At 38.3% G+C, this 13,950-nt stretch overlaps 1 long non-coding RNA gene across 2 annotated transcripts; it reads right to left on the reverse strand.

Moving 5' to 3' along the window:
- Positions 1 to 2,157: 2,157 nt before the first annotated feature.
- LOC109198112 (uncharacterized) lies at positions 2,158 to 4,678 on the reverse strand. Of its 2 annotated transcripts, XR_002059088.2 has the most exons (5): positions 4,464 to 4,678; positions 3,131 to 3,348; positions 2,810 to 2,946; positions 2,502 to 2,722; positions 2,158 to 2,403 (listed from the first exon to the last, which is right to left on the reverse strand). It is a non-coding gene; the product is annotated as an uncharacterized LOC109198112 (long non-coding RNA). The 2 variants fall into 2 exon arrangements; XR_002059087.2 differs by lacking the exon at positions 2,158 to 2,403 and having other exon boundaries at positions 2,410 to 2,722.
- Positions 4,679 to 13,950: the final 9,272 nt, after the last annotated feature.

Below are 13,950 nucleotides of genomic sequence, written 5' to 3' on the forward strand. Positions count from 1 at the left end.
AAGAACTAGAAAAATTTGCATTTCCTGCGAAAATGCAGTGTGGATGCTTTAAAGCTGAAGCTGTCTGGTGAAAATAGTTGAAAATAGCTGAAGAAATCAAAGTCAGTGATTAACAAGTTGTTGAATTTTAATTACGTTGCAGAACAACATCAAGTTAACAAAAATGTAATAACTTAGCAGAAATGCAATAACTTAGAAGAAACATAACAATTCAGCAGAAATGTTGTAGTTTACCAGAAGCTACAACTTAGCAGAAATGAAATAATTTAGAATAACATAACTTAACATAACATCACATAATAAATAAAAGTAGTGTAACCTAGCAAAAATAATATAATTTAGTAGAAAATTAAAAACTTGGCAGAAATATTACAAGTTACCAGAACTGCTATAATTTTGCAGAAATGTAATAATTAGGCAAAACTGTCAACAGATAACAGCTGAAAAGGCTAAAGTAACCTCAAAGTTACTTGTTTATCTGTTAAAAATTACCAGAAACATTAGAAAAGGAAGAAAATCAGCCAGCAGATAAACTGATGTGGAACAAAACCAAGGGAAAATAACAGAGTTTACACAGCTGGTGAAATCTAAAAATGGCAAAAAAACAAAAACAACAAAACAAACAAAAAAAACCCAAAACAAAACAAAACCCACACAAACAACATTTAGGTAATAAATGCACAAGATGCTGCGGTCAGAGATAAAAACACCCAAAAATAATGTTATTGAAATGCCAAAGAGTGACAGAAAGTTTAGAAAGTAGAAAACCAGTAGTAGAAAAGTAGAACATTCAAATATATTTAGAAACATATGATACAAAATATTTACTCAGTTGTTTCCAATGATTACAATAATGGCATACAGAAATAAAAATCCCATTTGGGACAAACAGAAAAATATTAATAGAAAATGCAAATCAAATGAATCTAACATCTATACAAACAACTGAAGCATCTGTTGGAATTGTGAACATATCCTTGTTTGCCATGTTTATGTTTATGGCCCTAAGATGCGCAGACACATGATAGGCTATTAACTGCAAAAATATACACATATATAAACAGCAAGTGAGAGAGAAAAATATATGCTCTGATTTGGAGCTTTGTGTAAATACCATTTGGCAAGGATAAACAACATGTTCCAATGCCACGTTAAAATTTTCATAAGCTTCATTTTTTCAGTTAGTTTACAGTTTCCTGATTTTATGATAAATATGGTACCAATCTACAAAATACTGTCGAAATGAAGTCCACATTTTGATATATTTGAGGTGTAGAGAGTCACACAGCTGAACAATCGATGTGCATATTTAAAGAAACAGGGATCAAATAAAGAACATTATTGTGAAATAAATTACAGTGAAAATAATCACTGCTTTGCGTTAAAGAGTGACTTATGATGAGGTATTAATTGGGTTAACTTTACCTCTAACAGCTTTTCACATAGTGCTGTGACCAGGATGAAATCCATCATAAAGTAACTGTAAACAGTAGAACCATTAGCATGAATGTTATGGTTCTACTCTGATCAAAACTCAAGTCAGCTGTGTGACCTGATATAAAATATAAAAGAGGAACACATATAAATTGATGTGACCTTTATGAACTTTTCAAAATGACTTTATATGTCTGACCCATTATCTATATATATTAGAGCAGATGTCGAAAACCACTGTTAGACCTAGTCTATACTAATGTAGTTACTGACACCCCATACTAAGGCAGGATTCATACAAACACACATTATTTATTCTCTTAAACATTTTCTTTTTTCACATTTTGAGATTGTGTAATTTCTATAAAGAATATGTCTAATAGTGCAATAGATATAGTTATTTAAATGTCCATAATAATGACATGATCATTTTTGTACATCCTACAATTCAAGATTTAGAGCTGTGTGTTTGTATGAATTCAGCTTGCTATACTTATAGACTTAGATATATTAATCCACTATTTACCCAAACAAGTTACATTGTTTGGGTAAATAGATTGGGTTTGTCCTACAAAATAATTATTCAACAATAAAAAAAAAACACAAAAAACATCTAGACATTAATCCAGAGTTCAGTTTCATATGTCTGATATTGTTTGTTAAATCTGGTGACACAAACACAGTCAAAAATTCATTGCTAGTGTGACATGTGGTCCTTTTTGCCTTTAACCAATGATATGCTGGTTACTTGGACCAGTTTAGTATTTGCTGTCACAGAGGAATGTTAACCATAAATCCAAAAGACAAAACTGAAAAAAATATGTTAATTGCAAACATGTTTTTGCTTAGTAAAAGGACTGAAATTACATGGAAACTGTCACCTTAAAGCCTCATTGTAAATATCATCACAAACAGATGTTTTACACACAGTTAACAAAGCTCCACCACATCCGATCACTGCATATAAATCTAAAAGAAAAAATAAATAAATAAAATAAAATAATAATAAAAAAATTAACACAAGGGAAGACTTTTGATTTAATAACTAAGCTTAAAATAAGTGTTACCTTTGAATATTTGTGGGAAAAATCTGATACTACCCCAAGAATTCAAAGCCACACTGGAAACGATGACAGGCTTGCAGCCCTCTGTCTTCCTGAAGTGAGGTGCCTGATCAGTAGCAGTGAGTTGACAGAAGTCGGTGTCTGTAAGAGCGGCCAAACACTGATACTGTCCACTTACGTAGAGTCTAAGAAGCTGGAATGCAGGCACACTGTACGAGCTTGTTCTAAAAAAATACAGAAAAAGGAACATTTTATTTGTGTTAAGGCCTAAAAACTAGAAATAAGTTATAAAATGGACAATGTTGAAATACCTTATAGGTGCTGCAGGCCACATAACCAGAATCCAGAGCAATCTCACACTCACATGATGGTGAGGAAAGGCATGAGCTCTGCAATGAGGTTTGAATGTCTCAGTTGGGACACTGAAGAACTCAGGAGACAGCAGTACCTGCACAGAGAGACAGAGTAGAAAAAGCATAGATTTGTAATCCATATTGTGAATTAAAACTCAAAAAGTGTCAACAAGTATAATCATTTGAGTGTGGAATTCTTTATGCAATAAACAGGATTTAAATTAATTAAATGAATTAAAAGCAATGACATTTTTTTTAATCAAAGATAAAGAATCATACCTCTCTCTGCTCTGAGGATCACTGAGCATCTCTGACAGGAAATACAGTTTCCTCAGTATCAGTCATCATTGAGGGTCTCAGAGGTGTGTAGTGTGGCAGCATGATGATGGTCTCCAGATCAGGCAGGAGGTCAGGTGATGGGTGTGTCATCTTCTCCATTGAAGACACACTGGTATGGCAGTTCATAACACAGCAGTCTCCTTGTGGCATGTAGTTATCTGTGCAGTCCAGCACTGATGGATCAGGTTTGGCTCAACAGTTCATGAAGATGGTGTTAAGATGTTGTTGTTTCAGCTGAGGATGGTGAAGTTTGAAGGTTTTCCCACAAAGGAAACAGGACTGTGTGTGCCCTGTCTGAAAAAAATACATCTACAAAACATAAAGTGCTTTTAACACCACCCACCCTCCCCACCCACCCATCTCAGCCCCCAAGTGTCTATGTAATGCTGGTATGGGGTGTCAGTTACTAAATCTAATTAGTGCGTCAGAAAGCGGGGGCTACACCTAAAGCCCCCGCTTTCTGATGTCTTTGTTTATTAGCAGCTTTTTCCAGCTGCTCAGAGAATTCTGACTTGGCCTTTATCCACCCAAACCCAAACCCACCCGGATAAAGGCCAAGTCAGAAAATGGATGCAGAAACTTTCCATGTACTTCTAAATCAGATTTAATATATATTCTGTAAGCTGTAAAAATGTTTTTCTCTACATAATGTATCATTATAGACATCTCTAGTAGCCTAAAGATAGTTTAAAACTTTTAACATTTTTTTACCTGTAAAACATGATAAGCAAAAACTCATTCATTCCCAAAACGTTTGATTCTACAAAATCTACTATAATCAAGAAAATATAATTTTCTGTTATTATTCATGTGACCCATAATAAATACCTGCATTTATCTGGGATTTATTTATTTACTATTTCATATTTGAAAGCCCTTTGAGGGGAAGCTCTCGTTTGTTGAGATACATACATCAGAGTAAAAAAAGTATCAAAAAAGGAGATGACAATTAACATCCATGAAAAAATGCATTAGTAGATTTAGTCATTTAAAACATGAGAATAAAAAATAAATTATGTCTGTTTAATACTTTTTGCAGCATATTTCAGATCTGAGGTGCATGATAACAGAAAGCAGATCTCCCAGCTCTGCATGAAGTACAGCCATGATTTGGTGAAATGATTAATAACATTGCAATAAGAAAGGGTCTTCTTACAGACAAAGTAGGGAAGACAATATGAAGAAATAAGATTTTTCAATGAAAAATCTTTTTAATGCTCTACAATCAGTAAACTCTGTAACAAACATGATCTGTAATTGTTTCAAAACTCACCAGACGACTTCATGATTGGCTGGAGGACAGGACACAAAACACAGGGTTGTGGTAACTGTAATATGTCCTCAGGACACCTGAATGGAGACTGTGCTGTGGCTGAGAAATAAAAATGAGGTCAAGCAGGGTGTTCTTGTCTGTAGTGGCAGAAGTGATCAGCTGTGAATACCCTCTCGACTGAAACTGCTCCAGAATCTGTTTTCTTCCACTCTGTAACTGGTTCTCATTAAAATCTCCACACACAATTATTGGGTGACAGTCCATTATTTCAAGTGAATCTAAAAGACTTACCAGGTTTTGCATGAATGGTGTCAAACTGTAGTCTGGAGGTCTGTACACAACAGCAATGAGCGCAGGGAATGGAGCCTGAACCTTTAACACTAAGAACTCAAGATCAGTGACATTATGCAGATACTGTTTTACCTGAACCTGAAAATGATTCCTCAAATACACAACAACTCCACCACCACTTCTGCTGGCCATGTGAGGAAAGTTTGTGTAGGACACATGTCTGTTGCGTTTGAACATGGTGTAGCCGTCCAAATGAAGACTGTCTGCAACAAAGGAGCCTTGAAGGTGAGACTCAGTGAGACACAAAACATCTGCTAAACACATTTCATGATGACTCTTGATGTCACTGATGTGAGATGGCAAACCCTCCGTATTGTGATGGATCAGTGTAAGAGTGTCAGGTCTGCTGGCTGTTTCTCTGACCTGAAGAAGAGGCATCATTTCCTCAACGCTGGCTTGTCTCATGGTTTGGAGCGCTGCAGTTACCTCGGGATTGGCGTAAATCTTTTTCTCATCCAAGTCCTGTAAATAGAGTCCACTGAGAGACGTCACCCTGCTGAGAGCAACATAAGCCATACCTGGTTCAAAAATGTTCTTCATTGAAACTACAGCTGTCTGTGTTGTAAGACCCTGGGTTTTGTGGATTGTGCAGGCAAATGCTAGCTTTACAGGAAACTGTCTGCGTACCGCTCCTTTAAACTTCAGACTCTCCTCTGCTCTCTCAATATAAACCAGATCATCAGATGCTGCATTAGCACTGCGGTTGTTTCTTACAGACTGCCGGTTGTCCATTCTGAGCCCCAGTTTAATTATTTGTCCATCATTTTCAGATCTCACCACCTTTATCAGTATACCAAAAGCACCATTGACCAAACCGTTTAGTGTGTCCAAGTTTCTGGTCAGCATCACTCGAGCTCCTTCAGCAACATTCAGGGTGTCGGGTAAATCATTTCGCCCACCTGTAAATGGTCTGTCTCTTCGTGCCATTCTGCCTGTACATTTATCCTTCTGGAAATCGTCTGCATTGATGATTATAATGTTTGAATGAAGCTTCTTGAGCGTATCTGTGTTGTGGGATTCCACATTCTTGTTGGTGGCATAAATGTGTAAGACCTCGATTGGACATTCTTCTGGTGCAGTCACAGCCTGTGACAACAAATCTCTGTCGCACTGAGAAAGCTCATCTGTCTTTTCTTTGATTCTAATCCTGTTCAACATCTCTGCAAAGGCCACATCATCTTTCTGACGCATGATCTCGGTTAGAGTGATCATCTGAAAATGTTCCTGCCACAGGTCAATCTGTTCTGGATCATAAACACAGAGAGGCTTAGACTGTCGCACTGGTGGCAGCTGGTAAAAATCTCCAACAGCTAAAACTGACATTCCACCAAAAGGTCTCTGAGTGCCTTTGATTTGTTTCAGTCTTGCATCCACATAAGCAAAAAGGGGTTTTGAAACCATCGAAATCTCATCAATAACAATAATTTCAGCATTCATAAGCTCAGATCTGACTTCATCCAGTTGGTTACCAAGTCCTTGAATGGGTGGTTTCAGACTCCTGGGTAGTTTCAGTAGGGAATGTAACGTAGAGCCATTGATAGAAAAAGCTGCTGTCCCAGTAAATGAAGTCAGTAAAACAGTTGGATTTGATATGTCAGCTTCTTCTGCATTAGCAGGCAGTCTGCTCAGGATCTTTGATGCTTCAGAGTGAATACATTTAATCAGATGTGACTTTCCAGTTCCTGCACCACCGTTGATATAGAAGAAAAATGGATCTGGGTTCAAACCACAAACTCGCTGAATACACCAGTCTCTTATAGCATAGAACACGCAGGCCTGCTTCTGGTTCAGATTCTGATACATTACACGTACCACAGCTGGATCGACTGCAGGTTGTTCTCTGATGGCTCTGATCTCTGTTACAGCATCAGACTGACGACTGTAGTCGGGAACATTCTCCTGTTCATTCTCATCATCAGAATGTCTCTCAGGAAGATTCTCATCACATTGCAACCTCACAACTTCAGATTCAGGAGCCAGATTACACCATTCATCAATCACAACGTCCCTATTTTGTTCAAACTCTTCCAGTGCACTCTCAATATCCTCAGAGTTCTTCTCATACTTGTCTTTATTTCTCTTCACAACCCTTTTCACAGACTCACTGTGGTCTGAACATGGAAGTCGTACACAACCTGAGTTGTAGAAGGACTGATAGGTTTGGAATCCTTGTGGTTTCAGTTCCTGCTCTGATCTGTGTGGAAGGTAAAGTCTCAACAGTCGACCATAATATTGCTCGGGATCTTTTTCTTGTGAGCAGTGGTAATACCTGATTATAGCTGGTTTATCATTCTTTCGCCTTTGTACAAATCCAAGCTGGTTTAGAAGAGGAAGCACATCTTTTCCTTCATTTGGACCACTCACCAACCGGCACAGGGCAGCAAAATCAGCCAGGGACATTTCCTCATATTCTGGTGTCTCAGGTCTGCATTTGTATTTATCACTCAAACTTGTCATCCAAATATTACAACTGTCATGTGTTGTGGATTCCAGGTAGCTCATCGGGCGACTCATTTTTACTGGGTTATCATCTGTTGGTACAAATACAACACTGCGGGAACATTTTTCATTTTTAGGCCACAGACTCGAGTCACACACTCCTGTGCGCTGATTTCTCTCTTTTTTGAATAAGCCTGCATCACAGCTCTCATTTCATCACATTCATTGACCGTGTTCTTATCAGAGTTATCAATAACTGTCTTCAGGTATTCAGAGAGGCCAGATTCTTTCTTCGTTATATATTTACAGAGATATTCTATACATGAATAGGCATTCAATATTAACGAGACATCTAAATTAGAGTTCCAGGCTTCAAGCAGGTCTGGGTTGTAATTGTTGATCCAACAGTCCTTTGGGTCACGTTTCAGAATAAGAGCTGTTTTCTTGTTTATGTCTTGGAGGCATTGTTCATACTCATTCATTGTCAAGTTGCATCGTGACAGAATCTGCTCTATGGTGAGAGAAGCAGCTTCAGGTTCCTTCAGCAGGTTCATCAAAGGTCTGAGTTTGGCTTTTGCAGCTTCAGTGTCTGAATCCTCATCCTGTCTCACAATCATTGTTCTTGTGGCTGGTGGTTTTGGAAAGCCAAATCTACAACCAGAGTTCACACTCTTAAAGCATGTCTTGTGTGGTTTTTGCTGTGCTTTTGTAGTTCAGTGACTTTTTGTGCAGTTCAGGCTGTTTTCTGGATCAGGGAGTTGAGCTGAGATGTATCTGTCCACAAAGTCACAGACAGTTTGGTCGTCATCCACATCTACTTCTACCTTTTCTCGAATCCACAGCAACATGTGTATATGCGGACTACCTCTGTGCTGGAACTCAACTCTGTAAAAGTAATCAATGATTTCACCAAGGGGCTGTGCAGGAGAAAAAAGCAAATCTCTGAACAAAGCCTCAACACGCTTATCAAACATTCGCATGGTGGTTACTGGATTTGATCTTAGAATTTCACACTTTTCTGACCAGTCCAGGGCTTCAAATCAACCTCTTCACCTTGCTGTCTCTTTATTGCTTGAATCACTTCAGGCCATCTCATCTCAGCAGCAGAGAAAGTGACAAAGAACTGAGGTGTTCCTATTTGACGAACCATACTGAATAGATCTCTTGTAGTTTTCTGCCAGTAAGCTGGAGTTCCTCTGAGTGGCTGCATAAATCTGATTGCATCTTTATTTCTTACCAGCTTCTCTACTTCTGTCTTACTTTGTAACATTCCTGATGTGATTTTGCGTCCATCTTTGGTCATAGTTTTACCTTTCCTTAGCTGTATTGTCATGCTGGAATTAGCCAAGTGTATTTCAGTGACAAACTGTGAGAAAACAGGTAATTGTATCTTTAGCAAATCTTGCATCAATGTTGAAAAGCCTTGACTTGAAGTAAGCACTTGGTGTGAGTTTAAGACGTCTCTTTTCATCCAGTGTATTCTGACCAGTAGGAAACTGCACAGGAAATGCCATGGCTTCCAAATGAGGAGTTCTGAAGAAGCTAACAGGATTGTTTCTTTCTGCAGGAGCCACACAATATGTGTTATCAGTGAAAGAGAGAATCTCTTCTGAAATGTCTACAGGCTGCAGGCAACTTTCTAGAGCAAAACCTCCATTGTTCAAATCACTTTCTGGTTCCTCTGGATTTTGTTCCTCTGGTTGTTCATCACAGGATTGCATATCAATATCTTGTTCACTTTCAGACTCAGTTTCACACAAAAGGGCATCTTTTTCATAGTTGTCAATTTCCATTAAATCTGCTTCATCATAATCATCACTTGCCATGCTGGCTTCATCACTGCTGTCATCATCAGGTAACGTGGGATCACAAAGCAATGCATCATCTCTGATAACAATATCTGTGTACTGTGGATGAATCTGTTTGAGTTTACGCAGGGCTTGGATCAGTTTAGACCAGGTGACAGTCTGGAACAGCTGATGGCCTTTGTAGCACAGTCGTCTTTCAACTTGATCCTCATTATCTGTGATTGGTTTCTGAGCCGAGGCAAACAGTCAACTGTTTGTTGGACCTCAGATGGTACACACACCACATTACCACGTATGAGTCTTTGTCTGCCCTTTGGAAGTGGAATAATCTTTGCAAATGGGATGCATTTGGCAATCAGATGTCTCTCCAGAATGTTGAGATCACACAGTTCAGCTGGAATATCCTGCAGATCTAAACCATTGACAGCAGCAAGCCTTGGCATGCGTCCACTTTTGAGGGAACTGTGACACGTGTGACAGATATACTCCTTTTTTCTCTCAACAGGAAAGCTGCACTGATCATTACATGCTTCATCACACACATGAACAAATTTACCAGTTAGACACTGCTGAGCTACAGTTTGGTGTTTTGAGTAATTTTCTCTTTTGCAGATTTTCACCTGATTAGGAAAAGAAGCTTTTAGACAAACAGTACAAACATAAGATGGTGCTGACTTAATGTTTGATCTGAAACGAGATATGGCCTCATTCATTAAACTGTTATCTGGATGACACTGTAAACTTTCAGCTGGTCGATGCATCTGACGATATTTTCTTTTTATGTTCATTGCACATCTGATATTATGCATCTGTCTAAAAGAAAAACCGTTCCAATATTTTACTCTCATTCGTTCTCTCATATTGTCCTTGTGTTTCTGCTGAAATTGTCTCTCTTCTCCATAACGTTTAGTGATGTAAGATCGCTTTTTCTGTTTAAATTCTTCACTTTCTTATATAGATTATATACATATGACCTCATGTAAGCTTTATGTTTCTCTCTGAATCCAGCACAAGTTCTGTAATTTCTTCTTAGACGTTCCTTCTGCTGTTCTTTGAACATAGGAGATTGTCTATAAGATTCTTTATATGTTTTCTCATACGTTCCTTCTGCTTTCTCGGAAATGGGAGATTCTCTATATTTCTTGTTATACGCTCCTTCTGCTTTTCTCGGAAAATGGGAGATTCTCTATATGTTCTTGTTATACGCTCCTTCTGCTTTTCTCGGAAAATGGGAGATTCTCTATATGTTCTTGTTATACGCTCCTTCTGCTTTTCTCGGAAAATGGAGATTCTCTATATGTTCTTGTTATACGCTCCTTCTGCTTTCTCGGAAAATGGGAGATTCTCTATATGTTCTTGTTATACGCTCCTTCTGCTTTTCTCGGAAAATGGGAGATTCTCTATATGTTCTTGTTATACGCTCCTCTGCTTTTCTCGGAAAATGGGAGATTCTCTATATGTTCTTGTTATACGTTCCTTCTGCTTTTCTCGGAAAATGGAGATTCTCTATATGTTCTTGTTATACGCTCCTTCTGCTTTTCTCGGAATAACGAATCTTCTTTATACATCCTTATGACACGTTCTCTTTTTCTCTCTCTAATTTTAGCACTATCTCTATAGATTTTTCTAAAATGTTCTCTCTGTTTCTCTCTATATGTAGCATTGAGTTTATACAGATTATTTTTGTACACACTCTTTTCTTACTGTGATCAGAATCATGAGACTTTCTACTAGAATCTTTTTTCTTGCCTTAAAGCTTTCATCAAAAGTGTACATCTGTCTTTCTTTCTTTTCTGATTTTCCTTCTCTGTGGTAGTTTTTCTTGGACCAATAATCGTCTCCTAATCTTTCTCCTTTGCTGTTTATTAAGCTTCAACAGTTTATGTGAGAGTTCCTCTGTTGTCTCAGTCAAACAGGAGGCAGTGTTTAAATCATTCTGAGGAACAGATTCTTTGTTACCTGAGTGTCTCTTACAGAAGATGCAGAGGTTTCTATTTCTAAATAATCAGAAGGACGATTGTTCAGCTCAGCAGCTGGCTCATTTGAATAATCCACTCTGGATGACATCACTTCAGTGGCTAAAGTGTCGGTCACAGTTTTCTGTGTCTGCTCAGTGGATTTTGGGGTTTCAAATTCAGGTTCATTTAAAACTGGTGCTGGAACAGTTGTAGCTGTTTGTCTGTTTTCATCAGCATCTCTTTGGTCAGCAGGGTTTTCACTGTGAAACTCGACAGGCTGTAGCTCATAAGTGCAGGATGGCGCGATGCTAACATTCGGTACAAGCGTTTGATCCTGTCAATCATGTCGTTAAGACGTGTGAATTTTAACATAACTGCAGTTCCACCACTTACAGCTAGCGACAATGGCATTCCTGTAGACTTACGTGGGTGAGGGTCAAAGTATGCGTATTCACCTGAAGTCAGCCTGCAAACTGCAATGACGGTTCCTCCCATGACTAGCAAAGCATAGCGAACCGCTGAAGCCAAACACTGTAGTCCCTGTTCAAGGCTCGGAAAATGATCTGTACCATCAAATGTGCCATAATGAGCAAACTGAGACATGTCCACTTGATACTCGTGTCTGCGGCTGGTGACCACTGTGGGAAGCTCATCACAGCGAGAACACGCTGTTCACAAACCTCTTTCTGGCATCTGAATACACGGCATGGCCTTTGTCCAACACACGGTTTAGATCTGCTCTGGTAATGAATTCATCCTCGTGTAAGAATGACAGGAAAACCAAACTGTTCGCCATGCATTGCTGATTCCTGTACTTTCCATACTTAGCAGCGGCCTGGCTTCGGGACGCACAGATGCTACTCACTCGTGGACGACTTCATTGTTTGTAACCTGTACATGAGACGGTCCTGGAGCTTCTCCATCATGCTGCGTTTGCACAGTTACCTGGGGTTCAGTCTGGATTACCTGCTGTACTTAGCATCTGGCACACATGCTGAGGGAACACCTCTCTTTACACATCTGCATAAGACACTGCGGCTGTCTGAACGCTGCTCTGCACTTCTGGACTGGGAATAGTTGTAACAGACACCTTTACCTCCTCACCGCTCTGAGAAACATTTACCTGTTCTTCTGCTTTTGCCATCTAAGCTCTGGGACTGTGACCTTTGACTTTTCTTGCATTTGTGCAAGTACAAACTGGACCTTATATGTATTTATACACAAATGTAAACAAAACTCAACCTGTAAACACTGAAAAACTGATTCCTCAACTTTCTCTTAAATCAGAGCTTTATCAGAATGATGTAAAAGGCTCACTTAAATACAAACTCAATATTTAGTTTAACTTATTTAAAGTTCTTTGAAACACTTTGGTCTGTTTTATTGTACCTTTTTCAAAAACTGTATATTATTACTTCTATTTTTTTTAACCAGACTGGATAACAAATTGGTCTATACTTCTGTAAAGTAATATGCAGAATAAATCTCAACAATCAACAGGCTATAATTAAACTCTTAGCTTTAAGTAGACTGTGTAAATCTTTCAGATATTTAAAATTTAAAGCAAATATAAGGAGCTGTGATGGTGTGGTGATCAGATGACAGGCTAATGGGGATTCTTCAGCTGGACGTTCTGCAGCAGTCAGGAAACAGGAAGTCTGGTTCTCAGGGCAGCCTCTAGATGACAACTGTAACTGAATACTTACACTGAGTGACAAAAAAGGGTTTGTCCTTAAATAATAATAGTATAAACTTGTAGTCAAATTATAGCAATGAAACAGACTTGAAAAATATATTTGGATCCAATTTATTATTATGTGAATATAAGTCTGAATGTATGTATTACAAAATAACCAGATTATCTTATTACAAATAAACCTTGAAAAAGGTGTATTTTATATAATTTATCAAAGTAACTGCACACGTAAGCCAACTATCAGTGTTTATTCCAAAGTGTAATGTAAAATTAAAATGACAAATGTAGGGCTCTGTAAGTAGTTTCTACAGTGAGTTCTACTGTACTGTAATTCTATTACTGTATATTCAACTTTTTACTTGTAATTTCCAGCAAAATGACTGGATGTGAGAGAGTTTAACGACAGGAAAGATGGAGCAGTGAGAGCGGAGATCTCTCAGAATTCTGAAACAGATTGACGAAGTTCTGGTAACTTCAATTCCAAACTTAGATTCTGGTAAAATTGATTTCAAGTCACAGGATTGCGTTTCAACTCAGGTTCAAGCTTGTCAACTTAGATAGAGCTCATGGCGGAGAAATGATAGAAGATAGAATGGCTTGTCAAAAAAGATGGAGCAGGGAGAGGGAGAGTGATAGGACAGACTGAATTGCTTGTTAATGATAGAGGAGAGGTTTTCTGCAGCAGGTCACCTGTAAGACAGAAAGAAAGTGGAATTAGACACACTTCCAATAAACCTGGCTTTACTGTATTTTTCAGACTATAAGGACATTTAAAGCCTTTAATTTTCTCAAAAATAGACAGTGCACCTTATGTATGGTTGTGTTTACTGATTTCAAACCAATTCTATGTGGTACACGGCACTCACGGCATCTGTCAAATGTTTTAATATGACTTTGGTAAGCTACAAAGCAGCACCACTTGATGTATTGTCGGAGCATGGCTACCATAGTCAGCACCCTCGTAGAGTAATTCGTACTGTGCTTCAACATAATATGGTGTGTGTGTATAAGGGCCTGGCACCTGTTGAGAGCCATGCTTATGAAAGCAGATTCAAACTGATCAATCCACATTCATCAATACACAAATCCTGAAAAGTGAGTGAATTGTTTTCTGTATTTTATGTCTTACAACTGAACAATTTTGAGAGTTATTGTAAATGAGTTGAATAAAGTTTGACTTATCTGTTTGTTTGACTTAATGTGCCTTAGAATTAGTGCACCTTACAGTCCGAAAA

The sequence above is a fragment of the Oreochromis niloticus genome, unplaced genomic scaffold, assembly GCF_001858045.2.
Source record: "Oreochromis niloticus isolate F11D_XX unplaced genomic scaffold, O_niloticus_UMD_NMBU tig00003003_pilon, whole genome shotgun sequence".
NCBI lineage: Eukaryota > Metazoa > Chordata > Actinopteri > Cichliformes > Cichlidae > Oreochromis > Oreochromis niloticus.